The sequence below is a fragment of the Fukomys damarensis genome, unplaced genomic scaffold, assembly GCF_012274545.1.
Source record: "Fukomys damarensis isolate Sample0158 unplaced genomic scaffold, DMR_v1.0_HiC HiC_scaffold_16, whole genome shotgun sequence".
In the NCBI taxonomy this organism is placed as follows: Eukaryota; Metazoa; Chordata; class Mammalia; order Rodentia; family Bathyergidae; genus Fukomys; species Fukomys damarensis.
In genome coordinates this window covers 16,262,490-16,277,647 of record NW_022900928.1, presented here as the reverse complement: position 1 = coordinate 16,277,647, position 15,158 = coordinate 16,262,490, and the positions used below count along the sequence as shown (strand labels likewise).

Below are 15,158 nucleotides of genomic sequence, written 5' to 3'. Positions count from 1 at the left end.
AAAACCAAAAAAGGCAAAAACCTTTTTTTTTTTTTTTTTTTTTTTTCCAGTACCAGGGATTGGACTCAGGTCCTTAAGCTTGCAAGGCAGGTGCAGGAACCACTGAGCCAAACCCCCTGCCCTACCACCTTGTTCTTCCCCAGTCTTCCCTGTCTTACGTGGCACCACCTAGTCCCAGAGTGCGGGCATCGTGGTTGATGCTGCCCCTTCCCTCATCCTGCACATCACTGTCTGCGATTCCAGACAGCTCCTCCTCCAGAGTGTGCCCTGAAGCCACTGCCCCTCTCCCTGGGACTCTCTCCCTTTTGCTTTCTTGTCGGAACTCCCCAGTGGTTTTTTGGCTGCCTTAGAATGGAATCTAAACCTCTTGCTGTGGCCTGCCAGCCCCTAACTTCTCTGTGCTCATCTCTCCATGCTCTGCTCTGCTTACTCCGTGTCAGACACTGTGTCTTTCTTGCTGGTCCTCTTTGGTGTCCTTGCACTTGCTGTCCTTAGCCTGGGTCCTTCTCTCCCCACATCTGGCCTGGCACACCCTCACTCCGTTCCCGTTTTTGTTCCATTGCTCTCTCACCTGTCTAAAAAAAGCACCATTGTACTCCTTCCACCAGCAATCACTCTGTCCTTTTACTTTGCTTTGTTTTCTTCATCAGCACCCATCGCCACCCGACTTCATATTCTTGTTTACTATTTGCCTAAATCTGTGAGAAAGGTCTTTGTCTTGTGTCTTCCACTCACCATGCCTGAGACTAAAACTGAGCCCGGCACACGGGCAGCGATGATCAAACACTAGATGGGTGAATGAACAAGTGAACAAGCTAGCGCAGGCCTGTGTGCAAGCAGAGACATTTTTGCCACAGGCGGTGCGGGTCTAGTAGACATCTTCAGGAGGTGAGTGACGCGGTCAGCACTTTTATTTTAGAAAGCCAGCTGGTGGCAGTGTGGGGGCCGGGCTGTGGGAGGGAGGCAGCACAACTACTTTAGAGGCTGTGAAAATGGTGCAGGAAATTGCTGCTGAGCCTGTATGCTGCAGGGGAGATGAGGGGACAGGTGACAGGACCCGTAGACCTCTGAGCATCTTGGATTTCTAGTGGGATAACTTGGCATGGTGATTTCTTTATAAGATCAGCAAGAGGGGATGAGCTGGTCTGGAGCCCTTGCCTCCCTCGGTACCTGGGAGTCAGACCTCCAGGGTCCACACTGTCCTGACCTGGGCCTTGCCGCTGACTGACACCACCTCCTTGACCGCACTCTCGGGGCCAGACTGTGCGTGGAGACTGCAGAGCAGCTCCCAGCTCTCTGGTATGGCCTTTCTGAGATTGTCTTTTTGTACTTGAATTATTTCTTCTCAAAATTCCATCCTCCAAGTGTGGATGAAAATCCTTTTATTTCTGAGGAAGCACGTTCTTGCCCATCTTGCTGGCGAGTTCCCCTGTGCTCCCAACAGAGGCACGTCCTCCCAGCCCCTGTGCTTTGTTCCTGGGTCCCCGCTTGTGTTGCCAGCCCTGTGAAGGGAAGAGCTGTACTGTCTCTAGAGCCAGGCGCCCCCCCCGCCCCCTCCCCAAAGTCCCCCTGTCGAAGCAATATCATGAGCAGCCGCACTGGAGAACTTCTTCCCCTGTGCCAGACGTGGTGTTAAATACCTCACGTGCATTCTGTCTAATGCAGGGTAGTTAGAATTGTTATCATTTTTTAATGATAATAGCAGGTAAGTGTATGGACTTAGAGGTAAACAAACCCGGAGGGAATCCCAGCTAGCCGTGGCCCTTGGGAATGCCGCTTACTCTTTTTAACTATTTTTCCAGATTTGGAAATGGAGATAAACAGGGATTTGCTGTGGAAATGAAAGAACGCGTGCTATTTATTAGTGCAGAAGCTCTTGTTTACTATGTGCTCGATACTGCGCTGTCAGTAAGCCGTAACGCGGTGCAGATAGAGTCCTTGTCATCGTCCTCATTGTCATCGTCATCTTCATCAGCATCATCGCCACCACCATCATCCCTGTCCCAGGGCCCCACAGCTACTGTGTAGGTGGAACCCTGCCTGGCTGCAAAGCTTTTATTCTTTTTCCTGTCCCACATCGTTGCTCCCAAGTTTATCTTGTCTGAATTTCTGGTCCTGGAGTTGGCTGTCCTGATCTTTTTTGAGTGTGCCATTTGTCCCTGTCGGGGCCAGTGAGCTCAGGATAAGGCTTAGCAGTTTCTTGGTTCCTGTTAGCCGGTGGCCTCCTTTCAGTCACTGAAGGAGCAGTTCCCAGTGGCCGGATTGTTTGGGAAGGCGCTTGGACGGGTTCCACCCCCATCAATATCATCTTGTTTCTGGGCCAGCCAGGCTGTCTTCCCTATGGAAGTTTGTGTCATCAGTGGGACTGTCCACATCAAACAGGCTCAGCAGCAGAAAGGCTGGGTGGGTGCTTCTTTGGGGTCATAGGTCCATTTGTGAATCTGGTAAAATTTATAAATTTTGCCCAGAAAAAATAAAGCATGTGATAAATACTTAGAAGCCCAACACTCTTCATGAGATATTTTCTCCAAAGTGTATCCGGAGATCCCAGTTGAAAATTCCTGACTCCCAAGGTTGGGTTCTGTGCTGTTCCTCATTCACAACCATGGTTAGGGTACGTGTTTCTGAAGGCTGCTAAGCATCCTGGTAGTTTCGGACATACCTGTCTCATCATATTTTCCATTTGCATTTATTTCTCATATTTAAGAAATATCTTCCCACACTAGAACTGGCCTGTCCTTTTCGATGGGATTTGTGCATAAATTCAAGTCATAGTGTGTATCTAATAGACAGATTGGGGAGGGTTTTTTGGCTGTAAAACAGCAGACGAACAGGAATATTACTGTGACTTGTAGACTGTATAGGGGAGAAGCTGAGCTTCAGCAGCGCTTCATGGTCCCCCTTCGGGTAAGTACAAATCTCTACTTTTTAACTTACAGTTTTTGAAAGTTCAATTCTAAAATAATACTCTTTTTAAAAACATTTATTTTTCCACTTTTCTAGATAAGAATTTGGGAGAAGGCAGATTCCAAGCACCTTAACTTCTTACCTCAACCTGGCTTCTAGGCTTCTCCTTGGACCATTCCCAGTGAACCGCTGGGAATAAGGCTGCTGTTCCCGACAGTGACAGCAGCAATGATTGTTACTGCCAGGGAACGAATGAAGGCCCCAGAACCCTTCCTTTTGCTCTGGCTGTGGGGTTAGTGCCCTTTGTAAGTTGATTTTGATTGCAGTAACTGAATGTGCCATCTAGTAGATCCTTCAATACAAAGCTGTCTCCGATGAGCAGTTGTTCCTCCACAGTTTTTCTTCTTTGCTTTTCTAAATTGTAAGAGCAATAGACGTTCATTACAGAGCCAGAATCAGAACTCTCTGTGGCTGGTTTTGAATCCCTCTTCTGTCACTTATTACATGTGCAACTCTGAGCAAAGCACAGCCCCTACCCTCTCTGAGCCTCCATTTTTCTCGTGTACAGAAGGTCCAGTAGAGTCACCTCATTGCTCTGCTGTGGGGACTCAGGGAGCCCAGGCTGTAGAATGCTCTTGCAGAGGTCTGTTAGGCATGCATTTCTTCAGTGGGTTTTGTGCCCCACCCTGGTACTGGAGATTGGACCCAGGGCTGTCACACTGAGCTACCTTCCCAGCCCTTTCTGAATCTTTTATTTTTAGACAGGATCTTGCTAAATTGCCCAGGCTTGCATGGAGCCTGTAATCTTCCTGCCTCAGATAGGGTTACAGACATGCACCACCATGCCTGGCTTCTTCAGTGGGTATTTATTGACCACCTACTAAGAACCAGTGAGTGTTCCAGTGGCTCTGCAAACAGTCAAGAATAAGACAGAGGACAGAGTCTCCGCTCTCCTGATATGCGCTAAACAGAGTAGGCACAAGTGCATAAGATAATGTTATAATTAAGGGGTTAGAATCCAGGGGCATTGTGAGAGTCACAGGAAGGACCGCTTTATATTAGAAAGCTGAGGGAGCCCTCACTGGAGAGGGTCAGTGTTTTGTGACTCTTGGGTTCCAAGTGTTCCAGAAGTCCTGCTTTAAACAGTGCTGCCTCCCTAGGTTGAGTTTGGAAAATCTGACCACAAAGTGCGGATCATTTCTCTTTGGGGAAGTACTTGTCCAGTCGTGGCCTTCCCCTGCGGAGTTGGGACTCCTGGGCTGGGAACCGTATCTTCTGGCCCCATGAAGGCCTTGAGTGCCGCTCTTGGTGTACGCACCCCGTTGAGCCCACAGTGAACAAAGAGGATGGTTTTGGGTGGGAGGGTGATTCCTTTCTAGCCAGAGCCCTTTTTGCTCAGTGCTGCTTTGAGCCCTGTAGTTTCTGAGGAGCTGGAAGTAACTTCTCTCTCCGTGAGAGGGTGGTGTGCTGCAACCTCTTGGTTCTTGAAGGGCTTGTGGAGGCCACACAGTAGCCAAGTGGCAGCACAGGCCCAACTCATGTACTAGCATTTGAACTGCAGAGCAGTAAGACCGACACCCGATGCCAACCCCATTGCCGCTCTTGGGGTGCGGTGGGAACTTTTAAACGACCACCTCATCCTGATGGGTTGGGCCATGGTGGCCCAGACTGTTCTGAGGAAGCTGGTGGGCAGAAGGGCAGGCTGCATCTGGCTCACTTGTCATGTCCACAGTTGACCTATTTTTGTGTGACCCTGATTTGCTCAACACAATTAGAGATGTGGTTGTGAATGCACTTCTGCTACCTGATTTTAATCCAACACATGACAGCCCGTATCTTAAACACACACACAGCCTAGGCAGATGGACGGATGGGCGGTGGTTTTTCACTAACCTCTGAATTGTAATTCTATCACAAGGAAAAGACTCCATTTCAAGAACATGGAGCAATTATTTGAGACTAGATATGATGCCAAAGCTGCAGGCCTTGATTCCTTGCTGCAGGGCAGCTTAATCAGGAAATGGCCTAGATGGCTGCCTTTCAAGTAGGTCCTCGCAGTAGCCTGGCAACAGGCACAGGGTCATAATTGGAAGAATTTGGCTCTGAGTATCTGTGGGTGTTTACAGTGCACTATAGGGCAGGGCTTCTCTTATTTATAGACTATTTTTGAGCAACAAGCAGCAGAAGGCTGAAAAGCCACTAAATCTGGATTTATTTTTAACAAATTCCATTTTTCCCCTCATCCCAGAAGGAAGACTGAGTTATTAAAAAACAGTAAAAAATACATCGTTGCAAAGCATGCCATATCTAATTATGGGGTTGCCAGCGTCAGCCTGCAGCCACATTCTCAGGGCTTTGTAAATCAGCCATCCATTCAATCTGTGAACTTATATGACTCCCATTCTTCATTTAGATGTAGAACGAAATTATTGGCAAGTGAGAGCTGATCAGAAAAAGTTCTTCCCATCTAAATTAAGAGATGGAAGGTACAAATATAGAATAGTGTACTTATGTTCTCGAAGGGAGATAAAATCATTCTTCATTGTCCATTATACTTAGCTGTACAAACATACATCCCATAGCACTAAATACCCAGTCTAGGATTTTGCTCATTGCAATGGCGGATCTGTGCCACTCAAAGGAGCAGTATTGTGCTGTCTCGCTGAGCTCAGCCTGAGTGATTATAACACATCGTCACGGGAAACATGAATCCAGTGCTTTTTGCCTATGTTCTTGTAGTGTGTTAGAGCTGAATGGGACTTCAGAGACCCTCTAGTTCAACTATGCCTTCCTGTAAAAGAGTGAAGGGAAGCTGAGTTCCAAAGAGGGGGCTGTCACCCAGGTCCCAGGGAGTCATGGTAGAGCTAGGCTATGGTCTCTGTGCTTCTCCCAGCACTGCTGTTCTGTGATGAGTCTGGGAGCCAATAAATTAAATGGATCTGATGTCTACAATTCAAGGGTTCCGTCTCAGAAGACAAGGACCCCGGAATAGAGTTGCCTTAACATAAGCAGACTGAGTTATATGTGTGTACAACAGAGGAGTTGAAGGGTGGAGATGGTGAGCAGGAGGAATTTTGGAATCTGTGTGTTTGGGTACCAAAACAAAGGTTAACTCGGTTGCTGTCTGACTCACTTGGGAGAAGCTTTATAGATGCTATAAAGTTTTCTAATAAAAAGAGGTGGGGCACATTTGTGGAGTGAAGGGAGCCGGGAACGTATGGTGCGGTAAGTGGTAGGTGGCAGAAGAGATGGATATTGCAGTCTGAGAGGTGCCCTAGGAGTGGGCCATTGAGGCAGCACTGAGCCCTACAGAATGCCCCACCCTTTCCTGGGGCGGCCTGTGGGGGGCAGGTGGGCTGCCTGTCTAATCCTTCGTGCCCAGGCAGAAGAATAACTGGTCCTGGTGGCCTCTTCTCTGACCTTAGCATCCAATATCAATGAACTGGAGCTGGCATGTGAAGGGAGAACTGTGTCCCTTTTTTTGCCTTGTGCTCTGTGGGGGGCACAGTGCCCTGGGCCAGGGTGGCTCTGGGTATGCGCTGTTTTTCTGAGGTTGGGAGAGGCGGAGGGACTGCAGGAAACCTTTCGGAGGGAGGATAGGCTGCAAAGTCACCTCTCGGCAATACTGGAGGCCAGTGGTTATAGAGGATGTGAGTGGGCTGGGAGCGGGGTGGTGTGGGCCTAAATTAAGGCTGTAGCAGTCAGTGGGGAGAGGAACAAGTGGGAGAGGAGCGATTTACAGGGAAGGAAGAAACAGTGGGATTTGGCTTCAGACAGCCAGCCAGAGAGAGAGTGAAGGGCAGTGCATGCTGGGCCATGATCTGCCACTGCAGAGGGGCGGGGAGCTGGGGACGGAGGAATTCGGGCTGTGGGCCGATCTAGCGGCCTGGATCCAAAGCTGGAGCCTGTGGAATATTGAGTCTGTGCTCACTGAGAAGAGGCGATCCCTCTTCCTGCTCAGTAAGAGCCTCGCCAGCCTGGCCAGTGGTTCTCAAGCATGGTGCAGGGCACTGCCCGATGGCAAACAAGTAAACAAGTACACAAAATAGCCCCCAGGTCATCTCCACACGTTTTCTTCTCAGTCTTTCGATACCCAATGCCACTCTCGAGTTCTCAGAGCTGAGATTATTGAAATTAGCAGTGACAAGAAGCCAGGAAGTACTTGGGACATAGCCGATGGGCTGTTGTTTGGGAATTTTATATTTTTTTCTTGAATCTATTATAGTTTCAATACAAATGTTTTTTGTTGGCAAAATAGTTTCTAATTTTAAACCTTACTTTCAGTTTTTGTGTTTTATAAAGGAAGCAGTATTTTCGTGATGAAAAATGCCTCCTGGGTTCCCTGCCTCTGAACCGATTTTTAGGGAGCAGATTTTCCTTTTTCTTTTTCTTACTCCAGGCCTCTTATCTGTGGCCCAGAATTGTTCCTTGTATGCGGGTTGGCCTGGATAACTTGAGTTTGCATGATCAGGCCAGGGAGTTGTGCCTGTGGTTCAGGGTAGAAGACTGTAATGACTCCTGAATCCTTCACCAGAGAGGAGTTTGGGGTACTTCCTGTTCCAGACACAGCCCATGGAGTCAGCTGACTTTGATCACTGGAATGCCTCCAGATAAGAATGATATTAGTGATTGATACTGTCTTTAAATTCTCCAACGTTTTACACTTTGTCTTATTAAGGTCCTGAATTAAGTCCCTGGTATTGAGGGGAAAAAAATGCTTTCGGTTTCATAGCCATTAGTGGTCACTGCCACCACCAGTACTGCCACCACCACCACCACCACCAACACCAACAACACCATGGGGTTCTGAGAGCAGTAAGTGAAAGTTCTGAAGGCTGTGTATGCTGTCAGACGGGAAGTCCAGCCTTCTTACTGGCTGAGCAGTCACACCCAGCTATCAGCACTTTTTGGCTCATTATCCAAGTGAGAATGGTCCCTGGGAAGGGGCATCAAGGTCACCTCTGGCCAGTCTCTGGGGCAGGAAGGGTTATCTGTGTGATCCCTGAAAGCCCACTTGGGATCTGTGCTCCAGGCCTCCTACCCCTTCTGCCCATCGGACACCTCTGGCTCTTAGAAAACCCTTCCTTACTGTGACATCAAATCTACCTGTTGCCAGGGTTTCCTCATTGACCTAGTTTTGCCCTTTGTGGCCACCCAGAGCAAAGGTCTTTAGGCATGGCAAGATTCCACCTCAGAAGTCTAAAAATAGTGCTCCTGGACTCATGAACCTTCTTTCTCCTTTATTTCCCTCCACAGGGCTGTGTTCCCCAGTGCTTCCAACCCTGTGTCTGTGACACGGTAATCTGTAGAATACTAATAACTGGGGACATTCATTAATGAGGGCTTGCCGTATGCCGGGCATCGTTGTAATGTCCTTTGTCTTATTTGCTGCTCGTAACTCCCCACCCCTGCCCCCGATAGGAGGTGGTACAGTTGTGATCCTCATTTCACCAGTGAGGAGATGAAGGAAAGAATGAGAAGTCAGAGCTTGTTGTCTAGAGCCTGTACTCTTTAACTCTTGGTGCTCAAATATCTCGCAACCTTTTCCTCATGGTGCTAAAAATAAGCCCAGGGTGCACCAGGCTTGCGCCGGCCCTACTATGACTTATTTTGCAAATTACCGCTTGACATCAGCCTGAGTTGAACCATCTTCCACGAAGCCTCTACAGAGTCTGTTTGACAAAATGGACTGAAGGGCGGAGGCCTCTGCACTTGTGTCACCAGCACATGGGTTCGTGCTTTCTCTGCCGGGCCCCAAAGGGCTCCTGAAGTAGTGGATTAGATCAAGGTGACAAATATGAGCTATTAATATTTTATTATCCAGAACATGATGTCTGTCACAATAGACTTCCTGTTTAAAGTGCCTCATCATGACTATAGGGGCTGCAAAGAGAGGGAGAGAGGGGCCTAAGAATTGCAGGCCCAGATTGCCTCTTCAGACCTAGTGAATGTGGTATTCAGTCTCATAATGTTCCTGGCTGTGCCCAGGTAGAACGAAATACTGACCACCTACTCTCTAAAGCCAGAGGTGCAGGTGCCAAATGCTTAGTCCCCTAGAATGGCTCCTGGTGGCTCACGCCAGGACCCCATGAGTGGGAGAAAGATGACCTACGGCTGCATCGGGGTGGCGTCTACTTCCTGTGTGCACTAACGCCTGGGCCAGAACGCCCTGCAGCTGGGACTGAACCATCTGTCTTTTTGTGAAGTGCTTTTCAGACAGCATGCATCCCAGAGACCTAAGCAGCAAAGGGAAGGATCTGGTCCCCAGTGTGTGCCCGGAGACTTTGACAGTGCACAGCTTGAAGCCATAGAAAAAGCACTGGATAAAACCTGCCCGTGTCATGAGTGAAAGTGAGACCCTGACTGGAGACAGCCTCCTGAAGTGTTGTGTATTTACTGAAAAGATGGGGGCGATATGAGCACTACCCAGGGAGGTTGATAGGATTAGATGAAGCCCTGCGTGGGCATAACAAAAAGCACCTGGCACAGTGTCTGAGTGATAAATGTAAATATTAGCATCATAATTTCCTTCTTCCTCCACGATTCCTTCTCCTTTTGTAGCCCTGCTTGCCATTGATTTTCTAAATGGATTTGAGTAAATACCCTAATTTCTGCCTCTTTTCGGTTATGCTAGAGGGTGAATTGTGTTACTTGGTTCTGAGTGAGTACTTAGCGCCCCCTGTAGGACATATTGGAAATGTGAGGGTGATTTGGCCATCTCAGTGACCCGACCGGTCTTTTACTAGGAAAAGGGAAGGGTGCTGGTAGACACAGTGGTTGGGGAGCAAAGGATTGTTCATCTACACAGCTGCCTCACATTCAGTGGACATTCATGTAGGCAAAACTCCGTATAACTATCTCAGCCTAAAATCTGACTTCCTTTCGCATGTAAATAATATGTGCATATTTTTACTCTATACTGAATTTCCAGGAATGCAACTACAAAGTATATGAGAACTGTTTATTTTGAAAAGTTACAGCATCTTGTGATACCATTCACTATGTCTTCTGGTAGAGCTGTGCCTCAGCATTTACGTATTGATTTACATATTGTCTTATTTTAATCACCTTCATTTTTTTGTGTTCCTGTTGGAACATTATACTGATTGTTTTTGTAGTGTTAGGTGTTGGCGGGTGATAGTATTGACAAATTTCATTTCAAGAGAGTGAAAAGCACGTTGAAAATATTTGTCTTTTACCTTTGAAGGTGGGAGAAAGCGAGTGAGCGTATGTGCATATGTGTTAGTTTGCACATTGGCTGGAGAGACCAGAGGTCAGACTTGAAATAAACAAGAAATGGTTTCATTTCTCTTAGGAAAAGCTTTTAACATGAGGATATGTAGAAATCAGAGTTTTAATTATATCTGTTGTTAGAGAAAGAGGGTGTTTTGAATGTTCCCCTGGCCTTTGAAAACGTGTGACCCTAACTAAAGTCGGAATCTGTTTCACCCTTGTATTTTTGCATCATCGCCATCTCTGTCTGTCTACCCTCCCACCTATGCGTGATTATATACACCCTGAGAAGTGTGCGCGGGGCCCAGACACAGGGAAGAAATGGGCCCTGGTGGGGGTACCTCTGGCACTGACTCTAAGGTCAAAGTTGGGGGTGCTGCCAGGCTCCTGTAGGCTCCCTGCTGGGCCTTCGCCTGTTTGTGAGGCGCAGGGGCTCCACAGGAGGACCCCAGGGGTCTGGCACCCAGGAGCATCTCCATAAGAGCACCTGTTGCCAGGGGGCTCCCTGCGAATACCGTCCCCTAGGGGTGAAGCCTTGTACAGAACTGAAGACCAGCACACGTGGACAGACACAGGGCTCTCGGTGCCAGTTGTTAAGTGGGGCTTTGGTACTAATATATGCGCTGTCAGTAAGTCTGGAGCCCCTGAACACTTCCTTTATTGAATATTTCATGAAGTTGTAGACTGGTATAACCGGTGCCTGAAGATTTCCCTGTGCTTCATTGTTTGTATCTTAAAACTAGTTGTCTTTTATATGATGTCGATATGATTACAATAAATTTCAGTACTTAATGATAAGGTTTGTGGTCCTGCTTAGTTCACAAGTGCTACATACTCTCAAAGAAAGTTTGAAATGGATGGAAAGCCCAAAAATAAAAATCAGTATTCATCATCTTAACCTGAGTGAAAACTACTGTTAAAATTTTGGCTTATTTTCATCCAGTCCTTTTGTTGTGTTGTTGTTAAGTTTTTATTATACAAATAATTCATGTTCAATTTAGAAAAACATGGAAGATCGAGGCATTACAATAAAATAAACTGGCCTGTCTCACCAGTTGGAGAAGCAGTTTTAATATTCTTGTGAATGTCCTCTCATCTGTTTTCTATAGATTAGTGAAGAGGTCAGGAAGACTGCATATATAGTTAAATGTGTCTCTTTTCACCTATATTTTTGCAGAAACATTTCCCATGTTATTATATACTTTAAAGTGTAATTTAAATAGTTGTATTTCATCTTAAATATACCAGTCCTCTCTTTTGGACTATTTAGATGTTTTTTTTTAACTCTTATTATAATGCTGTAAGAAAATTACTGTAAATGTTAATATACTTATATCCATACATAGATATGTATCTATTAAATGAACTTTGCATAACACTTAATATCCTTAGCCATAATATTTATGCTAATTACACATGAAATTACTTTGTCAAAGGGATAAACATTTTTTTTTCTCATTGAGTTTATTGGTACATTTTAGGTACATAGTACAGTTACATTCATCATGGGGATCTTGTACCTTTACATGACAGGTCTTAGTTCTCATTTTTTCCCCATGCCCCTGCCTTCCCTTCACCCCCTCCTCCCTTCCCTATTTACAAATATTTTATTTCCATTTTTTCATTTTCTCATTTTTTTTTTCAAAAGGATAAACATTTTTAAAGCTTCTGATAGTTATTACCAGTTTTCTTAAAAAGTGTGTGCCATTTATATTCTGGTTCACAGAAGACTGACTTGCCCATTGACTGCATCTTCACTAATGCTGATTTTATCTTTAAAGAGTAATCTTGGCTAATCTAAGCAGTGGAAGCAGCATCTCCTTATTTATTATATTTTGATCACTGTGAGTTCCAGGAGTTTTCATGTATTTATTGGTCTCTGTGTTTCACTTGTTTGTGGTTTTCTGTTTTCTCTGCTTGTTTTTCCACTGAGGAATTTGCCTTTTATTGCTTGCAGAGAAGATTTTGTGTGGGTTTGTTTCCATCCTGTGTCAGAGCCTTGGAGTCTGTGAGACCTGGACAGTTACCTGCCTTCTCTCAGAATCAGCTCTTTGAGACCTCAGCAAAACATCCCTGATCAGCACAGAATAAAGGTCTGGAGTGTGGCTTCTTTGTAGGTTGTTATGTTGCCATCTGACATTAAGCATTTTCTCATAGAATGTTTCTGGAGTGTACGAGTCAGGCTTGTTTATATCCTTGGACTCCACATTCACCTACGGTAACTAAGGCTCAGAGAAATGAAACTGAAATCACTGAAGGTTTTGTTTTTCTTTTTAAATTTTTCATACAGGAAGGAGACAAGTGAAAGAGGAAGAGCTGATTCTGATTTAGTCAAGAGGAATTTGCAGGGCTGTTCCTAGGGTCAGGAGACCCTGGATGGTCAGCTCAGATCTGGGGTGAGGGAAGGCCCTGACGCTCCACAAGCTCATACCCCACTTGCCAGGGCAGGAAAGAGGACAGCTTGCGAAGAGAATCTGGCCTTCAGAGTTCACATAGAAAGCAGCGTCCGGTTAACCTTTAGCCAAGCCCTCAGATATATCTGCCTCCCCCAAGGTTCTGCCTAGTTTGCGTGCCTATTACTGGTCTTGGCAGCCTGGCACAGTGGGCAGGAGCGATGGGTGTGAGCCTGCCCTGCCCCTCTTTCTCCCACTTGGGCCCAAGCTTTTGCTTTTATTTGCTGAGTCACTGAAGCAACAAGGCATGTGCAGAGTCCTGGCTCTGGAGTCGGGCGTATCTGGACTCCAGTCCTCTTTCTGCCCCTTTCCAACTGTGTGATCTTGGACAAGTTGCTTCGCTTCTCCAACTTGGTGATATGAGGTTGATGAGTGTCTTTCCCACAAGGCCACTTAAGGACATAATGAGGAGTAGCACCGTCTTAGGCACCTGCCTGCTGCTCAGTGAATGGGAGGTGGTCGCTGTTGCAGGAGGGCAGGGAGGCAGGCAGGCAGGCGTTGTCGTCTGTGTCATACCTCCGCCCAACAGTGGGCCATTGGAGAAGTAACTCAGCATTCTTGCTTGGATGGTGGAGGATACAAAGGCAGCTCTTCGGCCAGCTGTCAGAGGGACGTGAGCCTGGCAGGTGGAGTGTTGGATGGATTTTCACCCCAGGGGTCCCCTTGGCTGGGGCCTTGTGGATTCGCCAGACTCCTTGTCACCCCCATGTCTAGACAGTCAGGAAATCTACTGCTTGCTCTCTCCACCAGGATTTGGCCTATTCTTGCCCCTCTGCTCCCACTGTTGGGAGCTGAGCCAAGCTGTCTCTCCCAGGCCCAGGACACAAGACAGCAGCCACCCTTAAAACCTTTGTGGGACTCTCTCCTCCTGCAGAGTCAAAGGTCTGCCAGATGCTCCCTCTCCTCTGGCTGTCTCCTCTCACCCTCTGCTGTCTGGTACTCAGCAGGTCCCCACTTGGCCTGTGGCCTCCCCAGGGCCTTCCTGGCCGCTTCCGCCCCACGCTCCTCCCGCCTCAGCCAGCATCCAGCAGAATCTACTTAACTCATTCCCCCTGCGGACCAAATGAGGACAAGGGTTTTTGTCTGCCCGCCCCGTCCCCAGCACTGCTGAGGAGAACAGTGCCTGGCACTTGGATGCCCTCAGCAAATATTTGTGGAGGGATTAATGAGTGATCGTGGGCCAGCACACTAACAGCGTCTTCATTATTACAACATTGTCCCGAATTGAAATTGGGCCACCGCATGTGGTTTGTGGTGGAAATTTCCTCACATTACCATTTCTTGCGCTACAGACATTACCTGGCACTCCGGGGTGCTCCGAGCCGTGTGTTGGTGGATGCCTCAAGCCTGGGGCGCTGGCAGCTGAAACCTGTGCTAGTGGGACAGGAGGTGCCCCTGAGCCCTGTGTGGTGGTGTCACCAGAGCCCCCAGTCCCCTCCACTCCACTGGCGAAGCAGCCCCCACTCCTACCCCAGTAGCGATTGCCCCTGGATTGGCCTTCTGCTCCTGTGGGTGTTGTCCCTGATGGGGGAGGTCATTGTCCTTTGCTCATCTCCTTAAGCACCCCAGAACTCTGTTATTCATCATCACCCAGGGACTTAACTTCCTCACTGTCGCAGCCCGAGCTTTCTGGAGGACAGAACCCCCTCTCCCCCTCCCCTCCCTCTTTTTCTCTCCCTCTCCCTCATTTCCTTCCCTCCCTCTCTCCCCTCCTCCTCGGCTCTCCCCGCTCCATGGCTGTGTGTGCTTTAGTAAAACCAAGGGGTCAGTCTCAGAAGTCCACTGACCTTTCAGTCTTCAGAGCCTTTAGTGCTCCCTGCTGCCACACGCTGGCCTCAGATGTCTTCCGGCCCCATTCCAGGCTCCTCTCCCCAGCGTCTGCACTCCCCATCCCCTCCTTCCTGGCTCCCAGAGGTCACTGTCTTGGATCTCCCCAACTTTGAGCTCCTCGTGGTGCCTCTGCCTACCCCTTCTCACCATCTGTGAGCTTCTTCCTCCCTGAGGTTTTAAATCCAGGTTCTTTCACCAGTTTTCCCAAGCCTTCCTTCATACTTTTTCCCTAGACCCAGGTGAAACCCATTGTGCATTTCTGGGACTGTGGGTGACTAACTATGCTAAGTACTCTTCTCACATTGAGCTTATTCTGTCTTCCCAACAACCCAGGGAAGGGGAGTCCTCCCCTTGCTACAGAGGAGGAGATGAGATGGGGCTCCTACAGATCACCTGACTTGTCCGGGATGCACAGCTATTAGGTGGTACCCCTAAGACTTGACCAGGAGGCTCTGTCCTGCCGACAGCCTCATCCAGCACCCCCTCAGACTGCCTTTTGTTCACCCCACCACTGGTTGAGATCCTGGTATGGAGGGCCCTTGCTCAGGCGTGGGGAAGGCCACAGACCTGAGTGGCCAGCCCTGGATCCTCAGCTGTGGCTGGCCAGGATGCTCTGTCCTCTGCGGCCCCCACCCCACCCCAGGCTCACCTTCTGGGCCTGTCCTCAGGGCCACCGCACTTTTGAGGCCAGTCTTACTATTCACTGTGGTGAAAAGATGAAGGCCACACAGACAG

General features: G+C 48.0%; 1 protein-coding gene across 7 annotated transcripts in view; it reads left to right on the top strand.

Annotated features, from left to right (window-relative positions):
* The window catches only part of Arntl (aryl hydrocarbon receptor nuclear translocator like), a 69,097-nt gene that overhangs the window by 13,213 nt on the left and 40,726 nt on the right, over positions 1 to 15,158 (top strand). The gene's annotated exons all lie outside the window — the stretch shown is intronic.